Here is a 26,657-nt window from a genome sequence, read left to right on the forward strand (position 1 = left end):
AGAGATAGTCCATATTATGGGTTGGAAGACTCAATATTGTTCAGATGTCAAGCCTTCTCAGATTGATTTATGGGCTTAAAGAAATCTCACTCAGAATTTAAGCAGACTTCTTTTTTTAGAAATTGACACACCAGTTCTAAAAATTATATAGAAGTGAGAAGGAATAACAATAGCCAAAATAATTTTGATAAGAAGAAAAAGGTTGTAAGACTCATCCTACTTGATTTCAAGACTTATTAAAACCATGATACTGGCAAAAGAATAGAAAGATAGATAAATGGAATAAAATAGATAAGAAATAGTCCCACATGTATGCGGTCAATTTTTAACAAAGGTGCTAAGACAATCAATGAAGAAAGAATAGTCTTTTCAACAAATTGTGCTAGGGCAATTGTATATCCTTGTGCAAATAAGTGGGCCTCAAAGGCAAACATTAACTCAAAATGTATCATAGACCGAACTGTAAAACTTGAAGCTATGAAACTACTAATAAAGAACACAGGAGAAAAATCCTGTGACCTTGAGTTAGACAAAGATTTCTTAGCTAGAACAGGAAAAGCATGAACCATGAAATTATGATAAATTTGACTTCATAAAAATTTAAAACTTCTATCCTTTGAAAAGACACTGTTAAGAAAATAATATAAGCCATGGACTGAAAGACTATATTCGCCCTAGAAAACAGAAGAGCAGTTTCTTATAAAGTAAAAAGTACACTCATTTTAGGATCCAGCAAGCCACACATCGAAGTTATTAATCCAAGAGAAATCTGATAAAAACATATGACCAGGCCTGTTTGGAAATGTCTGGAGCAGCTTTATTCATAATTACTCAGATCTGGAAACAGCACAGATGTCTGTCCACGGGGAATGGATAAACAAATTGGGGTATATTCATCCATACAATGGAATACTGTTGAGTAATAAAAAGGAATAAACTACTGTTGCACGTGACCACGTGGATGAATCCCGAAAATATGTTGAGCAAAAGGAGCCAGACAAAAAAAAGAGCACGATTGCATTTATACAGAACTCTAGAAAAGGCAAAACTAATCTCTAGTGACAGAAAACAGACAAGTGCTTGCCTGGGGGTGGCTCTGACTACAAAGAGACACGGAAGAACTGGTGGGGATAATGGAAACGTTCTCTGTCGTGATGAGGGTGCTGGTTACACTTGTCAAAACTCATTAAACTGTACACTTGAAATCCGTTCATTTCGTATGAAAATTGCACCTCAATGAGGTTGATATCAATGTGAGAAATAAAAAGTCATACATGCATTAAATAAGTCTACATATACTTCCATGAGCTGGTAGATTTTGTGGCTTTTTTCTTAAGAATTCCGGAAATTAATTTGATAATGAATTTTACTTTCATATCTTATTCATTTATCACCCCCAGGGCTTAGGAATATGCCTGGCACATAGGAAGAGTTCAATAAATACTTGTTGAGTGAATATTAGCCCTGTGGAGGCTTTTTACATTTCCAAGGAAAACAAGCCATGGACCTAATAGAATAAATATTTGATGAGTTATTAATATAATGATTTTGTTTTTTTTTTAGGCATCGTAGATTGGCAAGGGAGGAGAGAGTTGTTGTCAGGGCATCTTTACTAGCCATACAGCCACCCACCACACCTGCACTCCAAAGTCAGAAACTCCTGTTAGAAACTCTTCCAATTCCCATGCAAGCTTGTTGAAAAAGGTAAATTTATTTCTGTAACCTTCACTTCCACTCCCTTCAATCTTCTGTGCCGCTGTTTGGTTTCTGCCCCCGTTCCTCCATAGGAATCACTCTGTCCAAGTCTTCCCCTGGTCTTCTAATGGCCAAATTTTGGGGGCATTGTCCATATGCTCTTTTCCTGGAACTTGCTGTTGCATTGAACGTGATCGACCACCCTCCTTCTCTATGCTTACTCCTTTGGATTTAATTTTACTAAATTCTCTGGGCTTTCCCCAGCATTTTCAATCTCTGTCTCATCTTTCACCTACCTCTTAAAAGTTGAGGTTTTCCAAAATACCATCTTTGGCTCCCTGATATCTCTCTCTTCACACCCTCTCTGGGCAGTCTTATCCCTTCTCATGTTTCACCCTCCCTCTCCATGCTCAGGATCCCGTAGTCTCCATCCCCAGCCCAGTTCTCTCTCCCAAGCGGCAGGATTTCATGTCTAACTGCCAGCTAGACATCTCCACTTGGATATCCTCAGACACCTCAAACTCAACACTGTCCCGAACTCACCATCTCCCTCCCAAATCTTTTCCTCCCTTCTCCCTGTTGTAGTTGTTGGTCTCGCCATTGCCTTGGTCTCCTAAGCTGTAATCTTGAGTGCAAGCCTTTCTCCCACTTTCTAGTTGATTCTCAAGTCCATTTCCATCCCCAAGGTCACAGAGAGGGCAAGAGGAGATGGAGTCACGAGCATAGGTGCAAAGGTGAGTTTTGGACAGCAGAAGAGGCAAGGGTACTCTTTAGATGCCAGGAAAGGGCATGATCATGGGTGGGGGGTGTGAATCAGCTATAGGGAGGGAAGTTGAAAAAGATTAAGCTTGATGGCTTGAAAGTTCTGAGAGAAGATGGGCTAGTGGCCTTTATATATCCACAGAACAACCCTAGGAGAGAGGGAATAAAGTTTGTGGACCTCAGTGAGCAGAACCAGGGCTGAGGAGCTGTGGGAAGGTGGGTTGTGGTTTAACCCACCGTCAGGTCTGAAGCTGACCTACAACAAGAGAAGGCACTGCCTTGAGATTTGGTGAGTTCTCTGGCACTGCAGCTATTTCAGCAGAGCTCGGGAGGATGCTTGCCAAAAATGGAAAAATAAAGTGGATTATTTCAATTATGGATTGGGGAGTGATAGAGGGAGCAAGGGGTTGTGGTCTAGCTGAGTTCTAATGTCCATCCCAATCCCAAGGACTCGAGGACTGAATGGCCTGGGGCCCAAGATCACGAGACAAAAGGCAACAACAAAATACAAAACAAAGAAGAGATAGGCTGTTGGAAGCAAGGAAAACCAAGATGCAAGCGGCAACCTTCACATTTCCTATTCTGACAGTGTCCACCCAGAAACTTACAGCAGGGTTCATTTTCCTGCAATTGTGATTTCAGCTGATTTGAGCTATGAGTTCATTAGCTGCAAAATGTACTGTGTGCTGTTAATAAGAAATGAGCTTTCCTTCTGCCCACCCCCATATTTGGGATTAAGAGCAAAGCAGAGGGAGTTAGGGGACTCCCCTTGGGATAAATACTGGAATGGCTTTAGCAAGTACAGACACCACCTGAATACCAACTAAGCTGCCTGTATGTCTGGAAAAGTTTGGAGGACAAAAGTTGCCACTCGATGCAGATAAGCTGGCTCTGCCTCAGTGTCATATTGTGTTCGTTTCCCTTTTCCCTTTATAGACAGAAGTCACACTAAAACTCCCTTAGGCTTCAGAATATTTCAGGAACTATCTTCATCCCTTGCTTCCCACTCCCCAATTCTTTGCCCAAACAATGAGAAAAACAACTTCCCCTTCCTACCCTATGTCAAGGCCAAAGAAAATGGCCAGACTTTGAGACTTGCAACAAGTCCTCCTTGAGTAAACTACGGGCAGAGCCCAGGGTTAGGAGCTGGGATCAGAGATTTACTCACGAGCTCAGGAGGTACTACAGCATTTGCAAAGCACTTTTGCCTAGATCATCGCCAGGGAGGCTGAGGCAGGTACGATGGTTTGTGTTTCATAGACGAAGACACTGATGCTCAGGGGAGACTAAGTGTCTTGCCCAAGATCACATGGTTGATAGAGAACAGGTCTGCAGCCTTCATGCTATTCCCCTCGTGCTGTGCGGCGACGGACTAGATTAAAGGAACGGCTGTAGCTGTTGAGCAGAGAAGAGTGATTGAAGAGAAGAGGGAAGAGCTGAACCAAGGATGCCTGGGCATCACTCATGGGGGCCATTGCCAAACTCTCTGCAAGTAGCCTGAAAATGACATTCTGCCAGGCAAGTGTGGCACATGCCATCGCTGGAGATTTGGAGTGCTTCTTAGCATAATAAGGGACTTGAAACTGATCAAATTCTTGTAACAGGTTAATTCAACAGCGTCAGCTTACTAGGGTGTGATAGATTCGATCATTGCCTTAATTCTACCCCCAATCCCTGTACCACTCCCTTTCCCATCTAATTTTGCAGTGCTAACCCACTCTGTGACTTGCTTTAGCCACTAGATTGGGGAGGAAGCAACAATGTGTCAGTTCTGAGCCTGTCCCTCAAGGGGTGTTTTTGCATGTTTTTTCCTACCTTTGCCATCGCCTTGAGGATGTGCTTGGGGTAGTCATGGGTCCAAGGGTGATGAGAGGCAGGTAGAGTTGAGCCCAACCTGGCTCAGCCAACTCCCAGTGGACCCAGATGTGCGAACAATAAACATTCACTATTTGTGGTTGTTTGTTATGCAGCATTATTGTGGCAATAGATAACTGATTCATAGGATACGGTAATGAAGAGATTTCATTTATTCCCTGTAACTGCTTCCAGCTGAGCATTGTAAAAATCTCCTCTCCCATCCTCAGGCAGATTCTCTAACTTTTGGGCTACTTTAAGTTATTAAAATTCCCTGCTTGTTGAAAACTGCAATCTCAAATATAATTTGAATCTTATCTTCCTCCCTGCCCAGCTCAGACTTAAGCTACGGCCCTAGCTGTTTGGAGTTGAAGGGTGAGGGGTTCGGTCTGCAGTGAGGCACCCCTTTCCCCGCTGCATTCCTGCCTGTCTTTACAAGGCCTAGTTCCAGGTGTTGGGGGATGGGGAGACAGGGGGGAGATGTCCCTTTGCTCCATGGTTCAGTTTTGTACTGATGGCCACTGCTGATAGTGTAGTCTCTGAGCAGGTGGTGTAAGTGGTTTCCCTGGGGGTGGGATTCCACTTCTCCCTGGACCCATACATCTGAGAAACTGAGAATGAGGTGGGTCTACCCCCATCCCTTTCTTCCCAGAGACACTGTCCCATGGTGCCTTCCGGTCCTGCTGGTGTGGGATGCTCAGGTCCTGCAATTCTGGGCCAAAAAGAAGAGACCCAGACAACATCCCGTTATTACACTTTGTGTTGCCCAACATTTCAAAAATTCATTTGATTATGAAACTCTTTCAAGTTCTGACTTGGGGATAGTATACTGCTAATAGAAACCCAGGGAGCTTGGGTGTGATGGAATTTTAATAACCTACTTGCTATATTTGGTAGATTGTTACACAAATTTTATAATAATTATATCTTTTAAAAGGGTCATGCTAAAAATCCAGGGATAAAGAACCGTAAAAATGAGTATATCTTGTATCAGTTGGGTAGAATGCAATGGAGACCCAACTAAAGTAACAGTACTTTAAATTAGATAGTTTATTTCTTTCTCAAATAAAAGCTCAAGCTGGTATGGAGGCGCTGTTTGGTGAAATTGTCAGAGACAGGCTCCTTCTTTCTTTGTGATTCTTTTGTCTTACCTTGGGTGTTGTTCCTGATCTTGGGGTCCCACATGGCTCAGCGCCATGTCCCTGGGCCAGCCAGTTAAAAGGGCAAAATAATAGAAAGGCAGGGACCTCTCCTTGTCTTTAAGGATGTGACTCAGAGGTTGGGTGCAGCCTTTATGCTCACATGCCATTGGCCAGAATTAGTCACTTCTCCACACCTAGCTGCAAAGGAGTCTGGGGAATGTAGTCTTTATTCCAGACTGTCATGTGTCCAGCTACGAATTCTATTATCATGGAACAAAAAGGAAAAGATATTGGGGATCAGACAACTAGAAATTTCTGCCATCTATTTGGAAAAAGTAATTCTGCTCCTTTAAAAGTATTCTACGGAAACTCAAAAGAGGAAAAAGTAATTTGTACAAGGATGTTTATAGCTCAGTGGTGCGACAAATGGCCCTTTCTACTGGAGAAGGTAGGCAGGTCTCAGATGGGGAGGAGTTTGGCTTATGGCTGGTCAGTGTAGCCAGAGGACAGTGGCTCATGGACAGAGATGAAGTTGGAGGGGAGAGTGGGGGCCATGGGATTTGTTAGCTTTTTGGTTTTCTTTGCATTTTTTGTGAAAGAGAATTTTCAAAAATAACTGTGAGGTGTTCAATTTTACGGGCAGAGAGATAGTTTTTAGAGTCTGGAAGATGTCATCTCATCCTAACAGTTGAGCAGAAACAGGCATAAGCTTGCTCCTGTGTAGGTTTAAGTCTTCCAGTGAGTACAGTTCATGGAGGACAAGCTTGCAGGCAGATGAGTCCCCTGACCTGCAGAAGCTGCAGCACGAGGCTTCTCCCGAGAAGCCAGCGGATCCCAACAAGCCATGACCTGAATTGTTGATACTCTGTAAGGGCTTTGCACGCCCAAGAGGCAGTGAGGTGGGCAGGGGCTTTCAAACAGTGCTCCTTGGCACCCTAAGGGTTCCTTTGAGCTTTCTCAGAGTAGGGGCTATATAGGAGGTGGGATGCAAATGCTCAGAGTTGTGAGATGTTTAAAAAGAATATTCTGGTGCTAAAAAAATACTCAATCATCTGAAGACGAGCTAACTTGGCTTTGAATCCTATATTTGTCACTCATTAGCTGTGTGACCCTAGGCAAGTTAATTAGCCTCTCTGAACTGCTTTATCTTCTTCCTGTTTCTCTACCTCCTTGATCATCATCATCAACACCGTTACCTAAACATTGACTACTATAATTGATTTAGATACATTCTGCCGTTGACTTCTCATATCAACCCTTTTGGGTAGGTAGTTTTACTTTCACTTCACAGGTGAGGAAATTGGAGGACCCATGAAGATAGCGTCACTTGTCCAAGGTCACCCAATAGGCCACAGAGCTGGGATTTAAATCCAGATCTGTCTGACTTCAACGCCCGTGGTTTTAACCACCAATAGAGTGGTTGTCAGGGTAAATGAGGATATATATACACCTATATTGCTGAGCTCTGTGCCTGGCATGCAATTGTCACTTAATAAATTGTAGCAATTATGATATTCACCTTGGTTAAGTCATTGAGTATTTGTGATCCCAGAACGTGACCCGGTCTTTGGGGACATTGCATAGCAGGCAGAGATTTGACGTTAATATTTCCAAGAAGAAGTCTAGCTAACTCTACCTTCATTTACTTTTCTCTCCAGGGTCAGTCGCGGTGTTAATAGGACAGTGTTCCAGGGCCAGGAGGGAAACAAGGGGCACAGAGCCTCGAATATAAGGGATTGTGTTCGTGGAGAACCCACCGTGTGCTCAGCACAGTTAGGCCTAGGGGGAGGTGGGGAGGTGGGGAGGAGCTAAAGCAGTGGGATGGTGGGTCCATGTGCTCATCCAAAGGGACAGCAAGTGACAGCCAGTGCCTTCTGCAGTGATGATGACAGTCAGTGCCTCTGTGCTCTGGAAAGCAGTTTTGTTTGTGCTTAGAAGACTCTGTTGGTGGATGAGCTTCTAGGTTTCTAATCTCCATGACCTCGGTGAATTATCCAGCAGTCCAGGGAATCAGAGCCTCATCTGGAAATAGAACTATTAATACCTAAACTGCCAGGTGAGAGGGATAGCTGGGAAGTCCCACAAGTAAGTTTTGTTTTCCTTTGTTCTTTGTTTTCTTCCCCCCACCCCAAGACCTGGAACGTGTGAAGAACTATATAGACAGGAAAATAAACGAAAACTCTATCACAGATGTGGTGTTCACTCTCATTCACTCGATGTAGGCATACAGAATCCAGAGAAGTAAAACAAACAGCAAATATATGAGATTTCTGTCCAGATTTCTTTTAATTTTATGGCAAAACAACCACCCAAACCCCAAAACTCTCACTCTCTTAAAATGCAGCCCCCTTTGATGGGTCTGTGTGGCAAAGGCGACATCAGAGATTTTATTTGGATTTTTAAAAACAGACCTAGTATAATATCTGCCACACTGGGTGTTTAGGAAGCAAGCTGTTTATGTACTTGACTCTTATTAGTTCCAATAATAATGATAATAAAAGTTACTATTTTAAAATGGTCACTCTTGTGTCAGGTGCTATGTGTGCTGGGCACCGTTTGTGACTTTATTCCACAAATGTTTACAAAGCATCTGCCGTGTGCCAGGCATGATGCTATATGCTGGTGGCTTGAATGTGGGATCTGGCACATCTTCTGAAAAAGATGTCGCATTCCTTTCCTTTTCTGTTTATTTGTATTTTTCCTTTTTTACCCCCTTTTCTGCCTCCGTCCCTTCCTCCCTTCCTTCTATCTTAACGTGAATCTCCTGTTGTAATGCAGAACCTGGCACGCCGTAGGTGCTCAATAAGTATTTGTCGAATGAATAAGTGACTAAAAGGATTCTGTGGGCTGGCCAATGCAATAAAGTAGCTTCGAATGCTTTTCTCTAGTTCAGAAGAACTCCAAACAGGCGGCAACAGCTGTCCTGTCTTTGACTGGGAACAGTGTCAGTGAGAATTCAGGTCAGTTTTAGGGTGGCCGGACTCTCCTACATTTCTCTCCTGGTGAGGTCTTGTGGACGCCCTGCATCTGGATGATGCAAGATGCTTGTTATTAATAAAAACGCACAGTTCTTATGCTCGTGTTTGGAACTATTGAGTCAGAACTTGGGCAGGGGCAGGAATTTGCATTTCTAATAAAATCCCGGGGTGTTTCTCACACACACTGAAATTGCCCTATATAAGCACAGTTTGTTCACTTTGATCATCCGTGCTGTAATCTTGGGCCTTCCGCTGTCTATTAAAAGTTTATTTGTTTCTTCCTTAAAGCCTTGAGAAGAAAAAAGCAGCACAGCTCTTTGGGGACAACTCTCAATTGAAAAGACTTGAGGAGAAGTTGAAATGATAACAATGCAATATAATTTTCTCACTCTTCCTCTGTTCTCGGAGTGTGTTGCATTATGTGACATAAGTAGATTTTTTTTTTTGGTATAAGATAATAGACTTTACTTAAGCACTTTAGAAATGAATGACCTGCTTTAGACTTCTAATAAAGCTTTCCTTGTGGTTTTAACGGCCAAGAATTTGCCTCACTGGACTTCAGGGTGTTAAATTCTAGGCACCTCATTGGGTGGTCTCTGTTATCAAGCGCACGCAAGAGAAGTGACAATCTGCACTGGTCGCTGGGGAAATGCCGCCTCTGTCCACGTTTTGCTACAATCTCTCTTTTTCCATTCTCCGTACATCTTAGCTTTTAGATTAATTTTAGTTCAGTCCCCTGAATGCTGTAGCTAATTGGAATTCAAGAAAGCACACACACACACACACACACACACACACACAAAATCCACCCAGATCACTGTTTCCCATTCTTACTTATTCATAACAGAGATTTATTAGAAAGGCTGATTTGGATGAATTGCTGCATCACAGATCTGGATTCTGTGATGAGCAAAGGACATTGTCCCGTTGTAGGTCACCAGTGGTCAAATGCTGGCAATTTCTTATGGTTCACCCTAATAGAAACCACGTAAATCATCCAGATGGCTATTTGAAAATGATTTTTTTAAATATACAAAAATATTCAAACATACAAAAAGGTATAAAGAATACTATAATGACACCCATGTGCTCACCATCCAATTTAAGAAATAATATAATACATTATGAATCAGCTGGGGTCCCGTCCCCAATCACACGCCCACATGTCCCCCCAGAGGTGGTTTGCATTCTGACTTTGGTGCTCATGCTTCCCATGCTTGTATTTACATTTTTATTTCTTATATATATTTCCCCAAACAAAACTTACTGAATTACTTCGCGCATTGCTGTATTTAAATGATACATGTATCCCTCTGTGACCTGCTTTTCTCACTCAACATTGTGGTTGATAATGAAGGAATGCAGTGAATTTCAATCCAAAATATGGTGCCCTGGTATAATGAGTATTTTGAATGAAAGGTTCTCAAAGATCAAGAGATGCTACGAGAGACTTTCCCCCCATGTAAATAAAGACGGGACAGGCCCACCAGGGACAACAATTGTTTTTCCCCATTTCTCCCTCCTGCCTCTCAATCCTCTACCTCTCCCGAAACACAGGCTGAAGCTCCCATATCTGCCTAAAGTCCAGACCTGCCAGAGGAGAAACTAATCACCTCTAGTCCCTTCCCTGAGTTTTCATTAACCGAACCCGTATCGCAGAGAGGAAGACTAAACCTGCACAGGATTGTCACAAACCGTTGTCCGCTCTGTGGACCCAACGGACTTTGCCAAGACCATTGTATGTTCGTCAAGCCCCTTGAAGTCCCCTAAAAATCATTTAGTGGTCCCCTAAATCATCCACACTTCCTCATCTCCCCTTTCCTTAAGAAGTCAGGTACGGAAGCATCTGTACCCCGTTGGGATATGGGGCAACCACTGTTTAATTCTCCCTGTGCCCATGGTAGTTAACCAATTTGTAAAGCCCTTTGTCCTATGCATTTGTCTCATTGTGAGTTGATTTTTTTCAGCAAACCTTCCAAGGGTGAAGGTGAAGCACCTTCGGCCCCAGGAAGATTCATACATGTCGATCGGTGTTTCTCTAGTTCAATGTTATTTTCAAAAACCAAGTGGCTGAAAGGATTTTCAGTTAAATCAACAGTGCATGGAAACGAGAGCACATTTATTTTTTATAATATTTTCCCCAACCATCAGCCCAACCTGGTTTCAGTCCATATTTTTAGAAAATATTTGTATTGAGAAACATTCTGCAAGATTATCAGGAAAACAGAAAAGCAGCCTAACAAACAATGGGGCTGTGTCACCATTTCGAGAATCACGCTTTTGCCAGAGTAAAAGAATTTCCTGGTACAAAGTCAGAAAAGAGTTCCAGCAGCTGGCAGTGCCTAGCATACGGTGGATGTTCAACCAATGTTTGCTGCGTGGATAAATTAAAGGGGAGAGGCCCCCAGTATGAAAACATTCACGTGATGGCGTAAGGTAGGTCTGAGCCAAAATCAGATTTGACCTTTGTTTTGAACTAAGCTGTTGTTACAGGACGGGGTAGGAGGCTTGCATGAGAAATGAGAGAATTGAATCCATGAGGCGGGATGGCTGGGTTTGGTTGCTGAGACCTGGGTTCAAATCCTGACATTTATTAGGTGACCGTGGGCAAGTTGCCTAATCTTGCTGTGGGCCTCCGTTTCCTTATCTTTAAAATGGACATAATAAGAGGGTCTCACTTATGGGGTCAATATGAGGCTTAAGGGAGGGTGGTACGTGAAGTGTCTGGCACAGGTTCTGCCCTCTAGGAAGTGCTCAATGTCATTAACATTTAAGATTCAGTCCCATGCGTCCATCCCTGTGGGGCCCAGAAGGCTGGATGGTGCACAAGCAGCCTCTGGGCACTGTAGACCCCCGGGAGCAGCCCTCCGTAATTCAGGAGGGTGCGTGTGCCTGGAAATTGGCTTGCATAGTCACAGCAGGGCATCTTGAGGCAGGGCTTTAAATGTCAGAGAAAACCATTCAGAACGTGATTCACAAGGCAAGGCGCTCATGCACATAGGAAGATGCAAGAAGCCATCCGAGTTATGGTGAAGGACTTGGGGGACAGGGGCCGAGTTTGTCCTAGTCAGACTAAATCAACTTGTGCAGTCATCAACATTAGAATGCCTATGGGGAAACAGAAAGGGCAAAGCCTTGTTTTCCCTTTGGGTCTAGGTCTCTGTGTTGTGCAGGGCTGGAGGGAGAGCTGCATTTGCATATTGCTGACTAAGAGGCATTTGACTGAGTTGCTTGTGAGAAAGTATAAACGTTGTTATTTTCAAGTGCCGGATTTTCTGTTTCCACCTTTCCTAGGCCAGTAAAAGGAGCCTTTAGATTAATTCAGGGCTGGCTCTTAGGTTTTGTCTCATAAGCCACTTGGATGGATTGCAGTTGATGGAATGATGGATGAGGACTCAAGGCCACGCTCAGGCTCTGTAGGAAAAGTGCTGTGGTAAATTAGTAATGTCTGCTGTGGGTAAGGAAGTGGCAAGTCATGGAACGCATGCTACATATCGGCCATCCACATATCCATTTAAAGTAGAGCAGGTCCATTTTTGCTTCTATACTTTGCTCATTCCCTTCTCTTTTTCTAAATTTACTTCCCTTGTCCTCCCTGCCGATCCAATCCTCTTCCTTCATCTCCATCCAGTTTAAGTCCCACCTCCTTCAGGAAGCCTTCTCTGATAAATCTAATCCACACTGATTTCTCCTTACAATTCTTAATATTTGTGCTATTTAATGAATGTTTATACTAACACTGTTTCTCCTTCTCTCAATGTGCTTTTGTCACACGGACCTCCTTTCTGAATTTCAAGCATGTGAGGTTTGCTCCTGCTTTACAGCTGTTGACCTGGCTGTTCCCTCTGCCTGGAAACCCTTTGTCCAGATCTTCACCTGGGTAGCTCCTTCTCATCATGAGGTCTCAGCTGGAATGTCACCTGCTCGGGAGCCTTCCCTGACCACTCCATATGACCCGCAAACCCTCCTGTCTGTCCTGTCACATTGTTCTATTTCCATCAAGGTACTTACTGCCACTTGAGGTGTTCTTATTGGTTATTTCCTTATTTGCTTACTGCCTTCTCCTTTGCCTCTCTCTTCCTGAATGTAAGCACCACACAAAAAGGGATTCTGTTTTCTTTCTTATTTTACTCCCAGCACCTACAACAGTGCCTGGCACTTAGAAGGTATCTCCATAACAGTTGAGTCAATGGAGGTCTTATGACATCATTTGCTAACGTTATCTGAAGACTTAATTTGTATATAGTTATTAAACTTTTGTTGGCTATAGATTTTCCCCTTCCCAACTACACGGTGCTCACAGTGGTCAGAGACCAGTCACATACTCCCCGGCCCTCCAGAGCAGCTGCTGTGGGGTACTCGTTAAACATTGTGGAATGACTGAATGAAGGAACAGTATATGCAGTGAGCGTCTGTTTGTATGAGTTCAGGTACTGGTTTGCCTGCTTTAACAGTGGCCTTTAGAAAGATAGGAATTCATTTCTCTCTCAGGTCATGGCCTCTAGATATAGGAGGACGGACACCTCTGCTATCCTCATGTGTTGCTTCTGTCTGTGGGTTCAAGGCATTGGCTCTAGTTCTGGCTCTGTAGCCAGCAACACACACACCCTGTTAAAGGCACAAGGTGGAAGGCAGTGTCCCACTTCCACTCGTCCCCATTGGCCACACCAAGTCACATGTCCATGCCTTGCTGCAGGGGAGGCTGGGAAATGTAGGCTCTAGCGGCCCTGGAAGCTCTAGCGAGGCAGCCATGTTTCCCGCTAAAACTGGAGTCTTGTTAAATAGGGGAGAACAGATATGGGGGACGGTTAGCAGTCTCTGCCCACAACATTTCCGTGTGATGGGCACTTTGGTGTACACAAGTATACATCAGGCATGTTCCCTGCCCTGTAGAAGTCTATAACCTAGTAGACAAGACAGGCAAGTGACTCAAATAGTTGGAGCCCTTCCTGGGGTAAGGCTTGGTTGAATGAGTAACAGTAAACGCCAGTCATTGAGGATTTACCATGTGCAAGGCACAGTGCATTCTGAGTCCCCTTTAATCCTTATGACGGCCTATAAAGTAGCCCTACTTTCCAGGTGAGGCTCACAGAGGTGTTTTAAGACGTTCTGGATTTGTGGATGGTATAATCATTAGAGAGGCTACTCTCAGCTGGTTTTGTTTTTATTTACTTTAAAATTTACATACAGTAATATTCACTCTTCATGGCACACAGCTCTATGAGTTCTGACAAACGCACGGTCATGTAATCACTACCTCAATCAAGATACAGAACTGCTACCCCCATCCCAAATTCCCTCCTGCTGCCCTTTTGTTCAAACCCTCCACCCACCCTCAACCCCCCCTCCGGAAACCATCGATCCCTTCTTCATTCCTATAGTTTTGCCTTTTCCAGATTGTCACATAAATTGAATATTGCAACACTCATATGTGGCCTTTTGAGTCTGGATTCTTTCATTTAGCACAATGCATTGAGACACATCCATGTTGGTGCGTGTATCAGTAGTTCAAATTCCTCTTTATTTATCAGTAGTGGTCCACTGTGTGCATGTACCACAGTTTGTTGATCCATTTTGCAGTTGAGGAACATTTTGGTTGTTTTCAGTTTTTGGCAATAATGAATAAAACAGTTGTAAACATTTGTGTATTTGATTTTTGCGTAAATATAGGGTTTCGTTTCACTCGGGTAATACCGAGGAATGGGATCGCTGGTTCGAATGGTAGGTGTATGTTTATCTTTATCGGAAATTGCCAAACTGTTTTCCAGGGTGGCTGTACCATTTGCATTTCCCCAGCAACGTATGAGGGCTCCAGTTGCCCCATATCTTCACTAGCACTTGATACTGTCCTTTTCTTGTTGTCGTTAGTCATTTTAATTGCCATCAATTTAGAAGGCATGTTGGCCCTGCTTTCGAACGTGCCCTTTTTTCTTCAGGCAAAATTCATTCTCCATAATTGGGTACCTGCTTAGATTCTCACTGTCAAATTCAGCTCTCCCTGCTCTCTTCTCCGCACGAGTAATGGTGGAGGGTGAATTTTTCCCCCCTATTTGCTGTGTTTGGCTAATGCAGCTCTTAGTTTTTCCAAGGAAGGAGTGCCATGAGAAATAAATTTATTCTGGCCCAGAGCTTGAGAAAGATCTGCCTTCAATTAGCCAGCAGGGTATGCTGACCTATTCAAACTAAACAGTCATGACTCGGATTGCATTAAGTTAAAAGCATATTTAAATCCATATTTGGATTATGAAAGAAAATTGAATATATCAAGGGCTCTATGCATAAGTAACATTCTTATGTTTTCTTAAAGGACAAATGTAGAGAAGGGAAAAAAAAAAAACCTTTCTTCCCAAGGAATTATGTCTAAAGTCTACAGCAGTGATTCCCAACTGGCAGAAGGCGGGTGGAGGGGTAAAGGTCAGGGCTGCCAGAATTACTTGGGGGGAGGTGTTCCATTGCACATGCTCGCACACTCTTCCTTCCTCTCCAAGATGCTGACCTTTCCCTGGGGGAGTGTGTGCCCCCTTCTTCAGTTGAGCAATATTGTCATTGTGCATTGCTGAGGGCATGGAATTGTATCTGTTGGTCATGTTGGGGCAGAAGAAGGTGGAGAATCTTCTCTAACATTGTCATTCAACGCAGGGTGGCAAAGAGAGCAGTAGGACAGCAGTACATGTCATTCTCCCATTCCAACTTCAATCGAAGGGTGGCGGCTGCCTGCGGCAGTGCACAGAGGAAGGTAGAAGCCTTTTCAGACCTAGAAGGAAAGAGGGCAGGAATGGTTTGGTGACATTCGCCATGGGCATAAGCCAGGCAGTTTGCAGGTCTGTATCATGTATTTGCTCTCCTTGGAGTAAGAATCTTCCAAAGGTGTTTGGTTTCATTCTTCATGCACAATTTATGACTTTGCCTTGATGTTGGTCAGGCTTCGTCTTGGACATGGTAACACATTTATAATGATCTATCCCAATGATTCTCACCTGGAGGCAATTTTGTCCCCCAGAGGTCATTTAGCAATGCCATTTTTGGTTGTCACAAATGGAGGGGTGCTACTGGCATCTGGTGGGGAAATGAAAGCTGCTAAATATCCTACAATGCACAGGACATCTTCCCACGACAAAGAATTATCATCCCCAAGTTCAACAGTGCTGAGATTAAGAAATCTTGCTCTATGTCCTCCAGTGTTTCCCGGGATCACCTCCTAAATAAATACCGATGGGTCCGACACTGGTAGGAAATGGGGAAGTGAGACAGGAAAGGGAGGCATACAATAAAGGACCTACTATCAAACCAGCCACCAGAGTTTATTCCTGCCAGGAAACTCTAAGGGTCAAAAGAGGACACACACCTCAGTTATCCTATCCGAGAGGTGTGGGAGCTGGGGTGTTTATACACCAACTCCCCACAGTCATTACTTGAAGGCTGTTCCCAAATGGCATTTCTAGAGCATCCTTTACTTCCTGATAATAGCGTGCATCGTGCTCTGTGTAATAGCTTGTCTAATCATCTCCCCCATGAGATCGAAAACTCCATGAGGGCAGGGCCCATGTCTGTCTCTTTTATCATTGTATCCCCAGTAAGTAGCAGAGAGTCAATAAGGATTTCTGGAAGGAATGAATGACTAACAGCCTCTTTGGGATCAGTTGGTCTGCATGCAAGAATGGCATGCAACACATTAGGGGCAGTTGACTGATACATTATGACTATTGGGTAGGATGTAACAGGGGAGATGGGAGCAGCTGACCAATCTGTGTCCTTGTATTTGATCAAGGGATTGTCCATCCTGTCGTAGAAGCCATGGTAGATGCTGCTCCAGAAATTTGTACAGACAGCAGCCTCCACCTCTGTATAACTGGAATTGAGCACTTCCCTGGTACCAATGGAACTGGGAATATTTTGGCGTTCTATTTGCTGAATCTCACCACCACCTTGTATTTCTATCTTCATTCATCAGTTTTCCCCTTACATATCACCTGCTTTCTGCCTGGAAGCAGCTTAACTTTGAGCCTGCAGCCTTTTTCTTTTCTTCCTTCTCCTCATTGCACCAAAAGACTCTCTGAAGAAAAGGAAAGTCAGAATTACCGTCCACACGACACATTTCAGGCTCATTCTGCACTCAGGTTGTTCCTGAATCTTTTTGGCAGAAGACTGGAGTATAAGACTGACGGTTGTCTCCATGATTGGCGGGGAGACCAGTGTGTGTATGCGTGCGTGCACGTGCATGTCTTTGGAGACTTTGGGAGACATTGATTAAATTCTGCAAAGTTCAATGTCAGACTCAAGGGTTTCATGCGAGCGAATCAAGCCAGGCATCTGAACATAATGATGGATGACATGGGGCCAGTGCGTCCTAGGATATCAGATTGTGGCAGGCAGATGATGCCTTCCACATGTTGGTGGCTATATTGTTTCCTTGTTCTGTAAATATTGGTGGCTCATACTAAATTAAAAGAACAAGATTTTCCTTCCAGTTTTAATGAAGATCTATGTTACTCAGGAGACAGTGAACTATGGTGTTTGTATCGGTTACTCAGGAGACAGTAAACTATAGCGTTTGCTGTATAAAAAACGACCTCCAAATTTCAGTGGCATACAACAAACATTTAGTCTCCTTCTCAAGTTTGCAGGCTGGTTGGAGTGGTTCTGTTCCACGTGTCTCTTATCCTCTTCCTGGGACTAACAGGTCACCCAAGGCACGTTCTTTTCTTGGCAGAAATTTCACGAGGACAAGCCCACCCGTGCAAGGACATTCCAAGCCTGTACTTGTGTCATATATGCACAGCTCACGTTGGCCAAATCCAGCCACATGGCTGAGTCCGAAGTCAAAGGACAGGAAAGTACACTCTGCCTTTCGTAGGAGGAACTCCAGGTTGCATGGCAAAGGGCACAGTTGCAGGAAAAGGTGAAGAACTGGGGCAATAGTTCAGTCTATCACGGTGTGCAGAGCCTGGCTTGTGGAGTGAGACAGACCTGGATTTAAACCTCTGCTCCTCTGTTTACTAATGACGACTTGAGCAAATGACTTCGCCTCTTTGAGCTTTCTCATCCATCTGACACGTGGGTATAATATGGGTGCCACACCTCGGTGTTGTGGAGAGGATTAAATGGAATAATGCACACAAGCTATTTAGCATAGTTCTGGGACAAAGAAAGTGCTTAATAAATTACAGCTCAAAACAAAACTCTAAAGCCTCCGGCGCTGTGGATATGACATCTCTTCAGATTAGCCACCATGAAAATTACATTCTTCCTTCATTTCTCTTCCTGGAATTTTAGCGACCTGAGGAGTTGGTGAATCTCCAAATATGCCTAGCTTAGGTCACAACAGATGATCTTAAAGGATCCGACCCTTGGAATAGGAAGGATGTTAAGCTTTGAATTGATCAGCAGAAAAACAAACAACAGCAGTTGCTCAGGGTAGCAATATTTCAGGCAAGCAAACAGATGGAAGGCCAGATTGTGAATATACCAGGCTCCAAGGAATCTATTAGAAAACACTAATGTATTTGTTATAGTTAAATATTTTAAATTTGTTGGGCTAACAATTGTAAGCAAAATAATATCCTTTTATTAAAAAAAAATTAAAGTAGCCTGCAGTACTTAAATAGCTTTTGCAGTGCAAGTGAGTAATAAGATTAGATGATGATTTTTTTTTCCTGGTGGTGATCTACCTTATCTAGATATTTTAACTCATTGGCAGAAGCCGCTCATCTCAGTAATGCGTACTTACGAAACCTACCATGGCAACGGTAATTGCATTCGAGATATGGCCGTGTTAGATGTTGTAATCCCAAGTTACATATGATCCAATGAAATGAAAATGATAAGGCAGCTGGGAAGTGGAGCTTTTAATTCTTTTTATCCAGGAGTTTATGTCTCCAATTTTCATGCATTTCCAAGTTCCATTAACAAAAGAAAAAAAACTCTTAAGTAGAATTGAAGTGGATTTTTAAAATAGTGGTTAATTTCCCTTTCTTCACACTCTTTTGACATAAATCTACACCTGTGATAATGTGCTGAATGGATTTTATAAAGGTGGATAGAATGTCAGGCCTGGAAGGGGCCAGAGAAGGCTTCCCTTCCCCTTCCTCCTCATTGACAGATGAAAAGACTCTTTGCCCTGGAAGTGGATTTAAGGCTGATTGGGAGAACTTTTGCTCATTAGGCTTGGATTTTTATAGCAAGTTCTCCCACCTCCTGTCACATCTCTACTCTGAGAACACCTGAGAACCGGTTATTGGAATCATCTCCTTTGGAAAGGAATGCTTAGCTCTTCAGAGATCATGTCCTGATCAGGTTCTTTAGGTAGGTGTGAGACTAAATAGGCACAGGACAGATAGAAATTCCCACATTAGTAATAAAGAATTCTGGCTATCAAAAGGCTATATAAGTAGGCGGTTTAATAAAGTAAAAAATATGATTTCTGGTATCTGTACCTTCTAAGGAGAATGTTGTAGAATACTCTACTAGTTGTCTAAACTCCATATACTATCTCTGCTTCTTAATCAGTAATAGACCCTTATATTGTTGGTGGGCATCCATACACCCGGCTGAAAAATTATACTTCCCAGCTTTGCTTGTGGACAGGAGTGGACAGCGAAATGCACGTGGAAGTATTGATGGTGCTTCTGGGAAATTTTCTTAAGGGAGGCTGGACCAACTGGGCAATAGAAACGCTTTGGCCATTTCCTTTTCTTCAGTTCTTTTTGCCTGAAATGTGGATGCTGTGGTTGGGGCTCCAGCAGCCATTTTGTGACCATGAAGAAAGTTTGAAGATGAAAACCACATGTTAAAGGTAGCAGAGAAGGGGTCTGGGTTGCTGGTGACTCTGTAGGGCTGCCTATGGACTCATTTTACACAAGACGTTAATAACCTGTATCTTGTTTGAGCCCCAATTATTTTGGTATCTGTTAATATGCAGCTAAATTGAATCTTAACTGATATAAGTGTCAAGGAGGAGCACCTATTAGCCACCAAGAGAAGGACTATGAGAATCAATGAGGAAGAGAGGGAGATAGAGGAAAAATAATAACTTTATAATTTGCTGATATCTTTCATATAGCTAATTTCTCTGATCTTGTCTTACAGCTTTGATATGTATACACAGTTGACCCTTGAGCAACATGGGGGTTAGAGGCACTGACCCTCCTCTCTGTGCACTTAAAAATCCATGTATAATTTTTGATTCCCCCAAAACTTAACTACTAGTCGCCTACTGTTGACTGGAAGCCTTACCAATGACATAAACAGTCAGTTAACACATGTTTTGTATGTTGTATGTATTATATACCATATTCTTACAATAAAGTAAGGTAGATAAAAGAAAATGTAATTAAGAAAATCATAAGGAAAAGAAAATACATTTAGAATACTGTATTGTATTTATTGATACCATCAGTTTGCACCATCTGTTTAGTCTGTCTGAAATGGTGGCAACCACAGCTACAGACCTCAACCTAAGTTACGTATCAAGCAAGTCAACTTTTTCTTGTAATGTCATGACCTTTCTCTGGTTCTTGGGAGAATTTCCAACATCACTAAGTGGCACTTTGTATGGGTCTCACGGTGGTTATTCAAGGTTTATGGTATCGCACTAAACATGATGAAAAATACGGGAGAACCACTAGAGATCACTTTTTACTGTGATATGCAATTTACTGGAAAGACAAACAGCTCGCAAGGAGATGATTATTGTCACAAGCTGTTTTAGGCGGATGCTCGCAGCACTTGATCTCACTACAATAGCAACAGGAGGTGGCTATGAAATCATTACAGTGGTACAGTATGGACTGCAGTGAATTGTACGCAGTCATGACTTAATACTGCATCTTTACGTTTCTCTCAACAAACAGTGGCACCATGTATGGTCTGCTAATATCTGTGTGCATAAGTTTTGATTAATTTTAACTTTTCACGACAGATTTGTGTACATTTTGTGGGAGCAAATGATAAAATAGGCTAGTATCTACACATCTTTACGCATTCATGACAAATCCAACTTTTTACATTTTCTTAAAATATTTGTTGGCTATGCGGTTTGTCCCCAAGGGCTTGGATTGCTGCAATTTGCTGGTTCTAGTGGGCCAGTACAACCCCCCTGGTGACTGGCTGAACGGGGTGAGGGTGGGTGGGATACTGCATCGCTACGAAATTCTCCGCCATCTCCTGTAAGAAAATAGTTGAGTAGCGTCCCAGAGTGATCCTGGCCTGTTGTCATGTCCTGGCCTTTGTTGGAGCTGGTTGTGTTCTGAGATGCTAAATATTGTGAACAGGGGAATCGTGAAGTATTTTATACTTTGGGGGGAGGGGAATTCTAACTCCTGTAGTTCATTTCAATTTATGGTGTGTGTGTATCCAAGAAGGGGGCGTTGGAGAGAGAGAAGGAGGAACATGTCAATGAATACATGTATAAGTTTCCATTCACTGTCTTTTTGAAGATTCAACACCTGGTACGTTAGGCAGTCAGAAAGTGACAATCATTCAATCTACCCCCCTAATGCGTGGTAAAAAATGCCAATCAAGTACAAAATATATGACCTGTTATGCAGCCTTTGAGCTTCAGTGAATGTCCAGCTCTCTATTCCTATTAAATTTAGAGGAAATGCCTGCCTTCTAGAAGCTTAATGACCTGTGGATGTGTTTTGGAGACTTCATAACCAACAAACGGTGAATCAGGAAAAAGATTTCTTAATTTCTTTTATTCCAGTCTCTGCTCTGTTGAAGAGGCCCTCCCCAGCCTCCTGGGGTTTTCCTGGTCTGTGTGATTTGTGCTACCTCGTCCCACCTCCCTCACTTCTAATTTAGCAGTTTCAGATGCAACCATTATGTCATAGCCGTTTGGGGGATTTCTCCCTTGAAGCCTTCCTAATTAAATCTTCCAGAAAAATGACATTTAATTATGGATAGAGGTTTTGTTTTGGTCCCAAAGACAGTAAATATTTCAATCAAATTGGTGCAGTCCTCATACTTTTTTTTTCTCTCTCCCTTTCTCTTGCCCAGTGAGATGGAGAAAAAAGATCCAAAACAAATCCATAAAGAAGCTACATATTTTGTGTGCTCACTTGGTTACATTGACAGGCTTTCAGTGGACTGTGAGAAGTCTCTGGCTTATGTCTTAGGTTCTAGCTTCGATCAGATAAGCGTGTTTGATTAAACATCCATTTATACTCATTATCAGCTCAGCAATGACTTCTTTCAAAATGACCTTTCTGAGGATCTAATCTCAAACAAGGGCTTCTCGAAACATGAACTTTAGTGTTATCTGATTGGTGTCCTTGGTTTGTGCTGGGTCCCACAGAAGCTCCTTAGGGCGACACCCAAGGGAAAAGCTGGGTTCTGGGGTATCAGGAGGCTTTAGCTATTGCCTTGGCTACGTCTGAGAGCTGAACTCGCTTTTGAGACTCAATTTGGGGAAGAAGGATGGAAACATTCATTTTCAAAGATTTAAGGTCCCAGGCTTTGAAGTCCAACACACATGGGCTTCCATCCCCGCTCTCCGTTTGCTACCCGTGTGAACTTTTGCAGCCTCATTATTTCCCATCTGTAACATGGCATTAATAATTCCTACCCCCTGGGATTGTAGTGAGAATTCACTGAGTTAGTGCATGTGAATGCTCTGAGCAAGGTTAACCCTTTTTGCAGGCTGGCTTGAGAAACCGGCTCTGAGACAGAGATGAGTGTGTAGGATGTTTAAGGAGAGCTCTTGGTATCCACCCCAGTGGAAGGGAGGAGAAGGGAGCAGGAGAGGGGACAGGGAGAGGTCAAGCCGCAAGATGGGCCTAGTGCTTGCCTCAGCTGACCCCATAGAAGGCTCTGGAGCTAGAACAGCCCTCGAGAAGTGTCCTGAGTTGGTTCAAGATGGTCCAGTGTGTATACTCTGCATTAATCCATCATTGGTATGGGCCACCCCAGGTGTGTGGCTTTGAGCAAGGTGGCTCTGCAGCCCGTTCTTCCTTGAAGGTGGATCTGGGGTGATAGCCTCATCCATCAAGGTGTTGGCTACTGTTGTCACTGAAAGGATTAATAGGAGATTGGACTTGAGGACCGGTTTCCTCTCCCGTAGGATGCAGAGTGCTGCTCGAGTTGCATGTTGCATTGCAGCCATCAACTCGGTCATTTAACAAATGTGCACTGAGCTGCCCCTGCAATGAGCTGGGCACCACGCTAGGCTCTGGGACGCCTCCCTTTGCTCTTGTGGGTCTCATGTCTGAAATGAGAACCTCATCTTCTCCCAGTTTTGAGACAAACACCATTACGATGTTTGTCAATGATGGACCGCACAGATGACAGAGGTCCCATAGGATTATGATACCATATTTTTACTGTACCTTTTCTATGTTCAGATACGCAAATACTTCCCGATGTGTTACAGTTGCCTACAGTTTCAGCCCAGAAACATCCTGTACAGGTTTGTAGCCTGGGAGCAATAGGCCACACCAGGTAGCCTAGGTGTATAGCAGGCTATGCCGTCTAGGTTTGTGTAAGTGCACTCCACGATGTTCACACAACGATGACATCACCTCGTGATGCATTTCTCAGAATGTGTCCCTGTCATTACAAGATGCATGACAGTATATGGTGAGCCTGAGTCTGAACTCCCAAACCAGACACCTTCCCCTGACTGCCAGCTGCAGCCCTGACTATCACAGAGCAGAGATAAAAGCCTCGGGAAAATCACCCAAGGGGAAAACAAGATTTGAGAGCTCAGTATTGATCATCCAGCCTGATGGCAAAAATGGCCACCAGCCTGATTCGCTGGGAGGCTGAGGGTCTCAGTGAGCCCTGGGAGGCTGTAGGGCTTTGCAAATTCCACTGGGACCCTGAAAGCACTTTCAGAAAAGTCAATAGAAACAAGGGGGAAAGGCATGGAGAGATGCCAGGAACAGAACCTTATTTTTGAGAGTGTGTGCAAGCCTCCAAGGGGAGCTCAAATTAGGTTTTTTTTTTACCTTCCTAGTTAAACCGAGTGGAAAAAAGTCTCTTCCAGATAAAAATGGTCAGAAATGCCCCAGGGCAGGGGTTTGGAAACCTGTGCTCTTGCTGTGCTGTGCTGTGCTCTTGCCTGTTGGAGTTGGGATTTCAGAGGGAGAGCATGCCTTCCTCACTGCCGTGTCAGTGCAGGCTAATTGCTTTCTGAATCTGTGCCTGGCAGAGTCTGGGATGGAGAGCGACACTTTGCACTTGGACCTGCCAGAGATTAGGCGCCCAGAATTTAGGATTAACTAGACATGGGGCAGAGACTCCTGGCTTCATGGAGTCCTCCCTCCAGCCTTGCCCAACTTCCCTCTACCCTGCTCTTAGGTCTGACCTGTTCATCGTCCACCCTGCTCACATACTTTGAATGCCTCCCCATTGCTGATAGGAGGAAATTTAGACTGCTTAGTGGGACCCACTGGGATCCAGCCCTACTCTACTTTATAACTCATGCTCCCATTTGGAGAACATTGTGCCCTTATAAGGACACCAGCGATTGGATTTAGGGCCCACCCTAATCCAGTGCAACCTCATCGTAACTAATGACATCTGCAGAGACCCTGTGTCCAAATAACGTCACAATCTGAAGTTCCCGATGGGCTTGCATTTTGCAGGGGACACTGTTCCACCCACAATGGGGTGGAAGCATTTTCTAGACCACACTTCGAGTTGATTATTCCCTCTGCCACCTCGACTGCATGGGTGCAGAGGGGACAAGAAGGGTCCCCCTGGAAGACGCGCGTTGTTGTCTGGGGAGTCACACCACCTCCAGCTCAATTAGAACAAGCAGGTTTTGTGATGAGCAAATTAAACCCGTCCCACCACAGCGGAGCAGTGCAGACAACTTCATGCTGAACTCGTGCCCGTGTCTTGCATTTCGTAGTCCTAATTGTGGCTTGAATTTCCCTGATGTCTTCCAAAACCAAAGTCTCACAACAGATCTGCAGGTCCTACGAGACGGGTTTCTTTGCCTGGGTGTTTGGCTTTCTCTCTCTCTCTCTCTTTTTCCTAATGAATAATTTTCCAAAGCAAAGTAGGGTCACAGTATGAGGTAAATGCATGCATTAGGAAGAGGCCAGAATAAACAGAATGTGCAGGTTCCCTAGGTATTCTTTCCTGGGGAGCAGCTTGTAAGTGTTAATGAACTTGAATAGGTTTGCTTGACAGCCAAGGGGGTCTCTGAGAGAATGCCCAGGACGGCTTTGTACACGTGAGGGAGAAATTCACAAGTCTTCTCTGCCAGCCCCACCTCCTCAAGAGGGCACCCAGCCTGTACGTGAGCTGATAATTTCATGAATAAAATGAGAAATCTGTAGGTTATATAATGTTGTTGATGGCGGAATTAGGAATTAGGTCTATTTCTTCAGCACCTACATGAGCCAACTGCTCTCTACATTGTAAATCAACTTTGTGAAGGGCATATTTCTATCATCCTTTTTCCAGAGGAGGAAACTGAGGCTCAGAGAGGTGAAGTCATTTGCCTAAAGTCACACGGGGACCCATCGCCTGAGCTGGGGTTGGAACTCACACCTGGGGGTGATCCCTTGTGTCTGTCCTTAACAGGGGACATTGCCCAGAATCTGGGAAGGTCATCTGAGCCGCCTCTGTTTCCGTGTGGGATTGCAGGTGCCAACCTGAAGAAACTTGGAGTTGGCTGCTTTGTTCTGCCATGAAAGGAGCTGTGGTTTATTGGCTTTAGCTCAGACCTGGGTTCAAATCCTGGCTAACCATGTATCAGCTGTCCTGGTCCTGGGCCTATGTGCCTGTCCTCTGCTCTGTTCTGATCACAGGGGGCCTCACCCCTGCAGGCTGCATTTTTCAGACTTCCTTGTCTGCTGGCTTCCTGGGTATTCCTGTCCACCCCCCCCCCCCCCCCCCCCGCCCCCGGCCTCTGGGAGCATTATTGACTCCTCCAAGTTTCCAGCTTCTACCAGGTGACACTGGTCCCAGGGCTCTTGGAATCCTACCTCCAGCCCAAGGGTAATAACAGCTTTCTGCCATAGCAAATCCCTGGGTGGCCTCACCATCCCATTGTCTCAGCTCCCTCCTCACCCACGTAACCAATTCCCTGCATTAAATTCTCTCTCTTGTGAATGCTTGAAACGGTTTCTGATTTCTTGACTTGATCTTGACTGAGACACCAGCCAAGTGACTTCACTTCTCTGAGCCTCGATTTCCTTATCTGTAAAATGGGGATAATAACAGTACCTACCACCTAAGCTATTTGTGAGGATCAAGTGAGTTAATTTTAGTTAAGCGTTTGGCTCAGTTTTGGGCATATAATAAAAATGGTTTTCCCAGCTTGGAGACCCTAGGCATGTGTTTCCGGCAACAATTTAAGCAGCATGGAATGAATTCTATAGTTAGCCACGGAGCCTTATTTTGCTTTGCTTTTTTGAAAAGCGTTGGTTCTGGGTATGCATATTAATGAATATCACCAGAAAAACACATTCCAGTGACTAAGCCTGGAGGCTTAGTCTAACAGATTCTGCCCCTCCGTCTTCCTCTCCTCTTCCACCTCACGGAGCGGGCAAGCCGGTGTCTTTTCTCAGCGCCACGTACAGCCAGGTGGATGCAGAGAAAACGCTGAACTTTCAGGATTGCTTGGGGGCTCCTGAAAGCCTGTGTGTCATCGTGAAACATAAGCTCGTCATATAAATCTGTCTTTCATAGACGCTTCAGTTACCGATGCCAAATGTCAACATATCAGATTGTTGGCTAATTTTAGCTTTCTCACTGACTGGCTTGCAGACATGTAATTAACACCACGGTCCAGAAGCGACCCAGGCATATCTTTATTTTGCATTGTGACTGTGAGACCTTGACCGTGAGTGCCAAGGTTCCAAGTCTGAAAGTGCCATCTACACGTGGGATGTCTCCCGTTTCCTCCACAGTTCTGGGGCCACTCGTCCCTTTAACAGCTAAATAAAAACGGTCTAAGCTCTGTCCCTGTACCCGCTGCCCCCATGCCTCAGGACATCACCAAATAGGCAAGTTGTGCATTTGCAAACTTCCTTAGCCACTCCCACCGCAGGAACTTTCTCGGCCATTGTCCTTCCTCTTGGGCTCCTGGGTTCTGCCCTGTTGCTGGGCTCCTTGTCTTCTCGCTGGCTCTCATCTCACCTTCTCTCATTTGGGCTTGTTTCTTATCCTTCTCTAGGGACCTGCCAACCTCCAAACTCCACATTCATGCTACTTTTGTATTGAGAATGAAAAGCTTTTTCTCCGCACTGGAATTCCTCCTAGACACAGGGCT

The sequence above is a fragment of the Eulemur rufifrons genome, chromosome 21 (genome assembly GCF_041146395.1).
Source record: "Eulemur rufifrons isolate Redbay chromosome 21, OSU_ERuf_1, whole genome shotgun sequence".
Classification (NCBI taxonomy): Eukaryota; Metazoa; Chordata; class Mammalia; order Primates; family Lemuridae; genus Eulemur; species Eulemur rufifrons.